We start from the raw sequence: 5000 nt of genomic DNA, 5'->3' as shown, positions 1-5000 counted from the left end.
CTATATTCTATAATCAGCAGCACACACACACACACACACACACACACACACACACACACACACACACACACACACACACACACACACTCACACACTCACACACACACACACACACACACGCACGCACACACACACACACACACACACACACACACACACACACACACACACACACACACACACACACACACACACACACACACACTCACACGCACACGCACACACACACACGCACACACACACACACACACACACACAGTTGCTGGTGTCTCCCATGCTCTGGGCTCGTAGGTGTGAACGCTCCTTCTGGAGACCCCCTGCCTCCTCTGTTAATGGGGGTCTGTTGTGTTTAACACCATTGGTGTTTAGTAGCAGCCGGTCAGAAAGTGATTCCCAGACCACTAGAGTCCAGCAGCAGCTCGTCCTTCTGACCTGGACCTCTACAGCTCAGGGCAGGTCACCGCTGCCGGGGGGGGGGGGGGGGGGGGGGGGGGGGGGGGGGGGAAAGGTCACGGAGGCACAGGCTCGGAGATGGACCAGGGTGTACTTGTATTTCTATACTTGTTGTGAGGACCTTTTGATTAATTTCTGGTCATAATAAGTGGGAGTTATTTAAAGGTTAGCACTTTAGGGTTTAGGGTTGAGGTTATACTGTACATGCAGCCTATTGGTGAGGACTAATATCAGGGTTAGGGTGTGTGTGTGTGTGTGTGTGTGTGTGTGTGTGTGTATATGTATGTGAGTCGCTGATGAAATGTTCTCTGCACCTCCCATCCCGTCGTCCTTTCCGCCAGGAGCAGACGAGGGCTGCAGCGAGCGCCGCGCCCGGGGACCAATCCAAGTGCTCCTGTCCGTCTTCGTCAGGGACGCGACAGCGTTAGCGATGATTGTTTCTGCATGTTTTTCATTGGGTTTATCTTATCGGGAGGGAAACCCTTGCGAGCACGGGAGAACATGCAAACTCCACACAGAAAGGCCCGGGAGATACCCCACCTGGGTAGCTGGCAACACGGCAACCTGGACCCAACCGGGATTCGAACCCACACCTTCTAGCTGTGAGGCGACAGTGTTAACACTACACACCATTGACGTGTCTATGCCCACACATTAGACTAGTGCACGTCTCTCTGCTGACACATCACACTGCCTTCCATTATCCTCATCATAATCATAATAATCGTTCATGACGTTCAGCAGTTCTTCTAATGTCAACAATGGCTAAAAGATAATAATAGGCAGGATTTTTATCAGTATTTCCGTATTTACAAAATAGTGTGCAAACAATTCAGAAATGTCCAGTGAAACCTGATTTAAGAATGTGTTTGTTTGCAGTTGGCAAATGGAAAAATTGCACAGATAGATGGCAAATAGAGGAGCTTGTTATGTTCAGGCTGATGACTATGCTTTTTATTATTATTTTTTTTTGAGTCATGAGTTCTGGTACACGAGCACGGCCTCATCCAGTCCAAGCTAAAGAAAAGTAAAGATTCAAGATTCAAGAGATTTATTTGTCACATACACATCCAGACATGTAGTTAAATGAAGGTGGCCATGCCATGCTTGATTGTGCAAAAATACAATAATAAGATAGAAATAGATAATAAAATAGACATGATAAAGTAATATGAATAAAATACAATAAAATACAATACTGCTAAGCTAAGAAGCATTGTAACACATGTATGTGGCTTTCATGTGACAACGTTGATGTGTTCAGTACAAACTTTGTTAACCAAGCGTGTGCTTGATTTGCGAGGCCCTTACAGTACATGATATCTTGAAAACACATGGTGCTGTTACACCAGATGTCCACTGGGGGAACTCAGTGGCAGCGTTTGCTGAGTCATGTTTCTAACTGGTTATGAGTAGCCGTTTTGTCCTAAAACAGTGACCTCTGTCATCAATGAGTCATCAGCGGGCTTTATTTACACATAATCTCTCTCTCTCTCTCTCTCTCTCTCTCTCCTCTCTCTCTCTCTCTCTCCTCTCTCTCTCTCTCTCTCTCTCTCTCTCTCTCTCTCTCTCTCTCTCTCTCTCTCTCTCTCTCTCTCAGGGCCGTGGAAGTCAGTCAGAGTTGGGTGCGGAGATAAGTGATATAATAACATCATAGGCGGCGCTAGTGCGCTGAAGGGGAGGCAATGACCGCGCAGCGTGCAAATGTTTTCCTTTCTTGTCAATATACACACGTCACCCTGACTAGGCTATGGGAGGCGAACCCACTCTTTTAATATATAGTGCAAATTAAGTGTTCAAATGAAGGCATCCAATAATAGATTAATGCAGCAAAATGCAACAGTTCGTCTTGGCATAAAATGATCTTTTCTGCCCGCTGCATCCCGGTAGGCGTGTACGCGGAACTGAAAGTGAGTGGTACATCTACAAGCGCCCGGCACAGCTTCTAAATTACTTTGTTTAAACACCGGTCTGTATAACAGGGAACACTGCATTATCGAGACAGCGACCCTATGAGGATCTGGCCGGTAATGCACAAGAGTAGGGTAAATCTGCAGTGCGGTGACATACATGAGTAGGATATTACATGGAGCCAAAACAACCTTGCAGTTACAACTCCCTGCACCCCCCCCTTCCCGCGTCACTGTCTCTCTCTCTCTCTTCTCTCTCTCTCTCTCTCTCTCTCTCTCTCTCTCTCTCTCTCTCTCTCTCTCTCTCTCTCTCTCTCTCTCTCTCTCTCTCTGTTTCACATGCACACACACAAGCATGCACAGTTTACACAAGCACGCATGCATGTACGCACACACTCACACACACAGCACACACACACACACACACACACACACACACACGCACACACACACGCACGCACACACACACACACACACATGCACACTTGAGTGAGGTGGGGGTGGGTGGGTGAGTGAGGGGTGGGTGGTTCAGTGAGGTGGGGGGGGGGGGGGGGAGGGGGGCGTGTGAGTGAGGGAGGGAGGTGCGAGACCCCAGGGGGGAGTGTGAGAACTCACCGCCTGCAACAAGGGGGTTTAAAACCGACACCGGCTTGTTTTCGGCTCCGCACCCATGAGTTTAGCCAAATACACACCTTCCCCCCTGAAAGAGGCCAGCGAGCACCAGAAGGCCTCTGGTCACGTCCACTACTGTCACTCAATAGCATCAACATCATCCAAGGCTGTTGCCTCTGTTGGCAGAGGGAGGTGTCAAAATAATCCCTCTGCATTTAATTATCTGCACTAGCCATCCTCATAACCCTATACCCCTAAAAGATGGAATAAAACATTCAAAGGTATAATTATGTGCAAATATGCAGTTGAAATGTATCCTTTGAAGAGGGCAAAGTCTGTGTTGTTCCAACTTCCAGGCGAGGAGGAGGAAGAACTCCAGGATTACGGTAAGCATGGGGGAGTGTGTGCACGTGTGTGTATATGTGTGTGTGTGTGTGTGTATAATGTCTGTGTGTGTGTATTTGGGTTTTTGTGGGGAACAGATTGGACGTCACACTGGCGCAACACACACAGCGGTCAGAAGGGCCGACCGTTACCACTGGACTGGAGCTGACGCATGTCTGTGTGTGTGTGTGTGTGTGTGTGTGTGTGTGTGTGTGTGCGTGTGTGCGTGTGTGTGTGTGTGTGTGTGTGTGTGTGTGTGTGTGTGTGTGTGTGTGTGTGTGTGTGTGTGTGTGTGTGTGTGTGTGTGTGTGTGTGTGTGTGTCTGTGTGTGCGTGTGTGTGTGTGTGTGTGTGTGTGTGTGTGTGTGTGTGTGTGTGCGTGCGCGCGCGTGCGTGCGTGTGTGCGTGTGTGTGTGTGTGTGTGTGTGCGGTGTGTGTGTGTGTGTGTGCGTGTGTGTGTGTGTGTGTGTGTGTGTGTGTGTGTGTGTGTGTGTGTGTGTGTGTGTGTGTGTGCACAGTACACATGCATATGGTGTATAGTTGACCCTGAAAACAGCCCACAACAGTGGGTAGATGGATGCCAACTAAAAGGCCCCTGTTCTCTCCGTGTGTCTGTGGTTAGATCCTACGGTCCGGGGCGTCATTGTTCCATGCCGCCCTTTGAAAGGTTTTTAGTTTTAGCCACTAACTTGGGATCTCTCTCTCTGGGCTTTCGTTGGCCTATTTCAAGCTACTGGCCTTTCATGACCAACATTAGTGGTGGAACTGGTTGAGCACAAGTATATTTTGGGAGGTTCACCATCTCAGTGAGGGTATTTTAAAACAATTTTTGCCTATATTTGAAAGTCAGAAAGCCTCCACGTTGGAAAGTTGTACGTGGAAACTCCTTTTTATACATCAAGGGCTTATTGTTTCATGGATACTTTACGTAGCTGTGGTCCAAAAAGAGATGACGCCGGAGAATCACCATTGGAAGTTATTTTTTATTCTGAAGGTTTACTTTTAGTCAAATCCAGGAAGCCAGGAAGACTAGTGTCCTCAAATAGTTTCATGTATCCTATTTTAACCTTACGTTCCTCCTCCTGGTAAGAGCACAGGCAGAACACCTCGACGTATATTCAAGCTCACCGCTCTTCGTAAGACTTTTCTACAAGATGTTCTCCCAGAACAAAGTAAGCGAACAGGACAAAAGCTCAGGACGAGAGAGGTGATTATATGTTTGTATTTCTTTAGATACTTGAAGGCGCCTCCCGCTCATGGTTTGAACAAGCACCACGTGGAGCATCAAAGACGATGAGGTGAAGCCTGCAGAGTGGAGTGCTGGACAGACTTTTCCCTCCCATGCAATAACATCTGTGCCCAGGTTCAATGAACTTTAAAAAAAAAAATAAAAAAAAATCTGAGGACTTTTCAGGAGGGAGGAGAATAGGGGCCATGCTGTCGGGAATTATTGTGAAAGCATATTTGCTAAAGGTTGTAAATGATTAACTGTTGCTGGAGAAAACACAAAAGCTAAGTATATGGTGAGGTGATTGAGCCCTTGTTTTTACTTACTAACCTAAGAGACTGTCATGTAGTATAACATGATAAATGATAACATGATAAATACAATGTTGTGCTTTTATAAATACATCTTCGTTTG

This window comes from Notolepis coatsorum (assembly GCF_963971535.1).
Source record: "Notolepis coatsorum genome assembly, chromosome: 3".
Taxonomy (NCBI): domain Eukaryota; kingdom Metazoa; phylum Chordata; class Actinopteri; order Aulopiformes; family Paralepididae; genus Notolepis; species Notolepis coatsorum.
The sequence above is the reverse complement of the archived record's forward strand: the minus strand, read 5'-3'. Positions refer to the sequence as shown.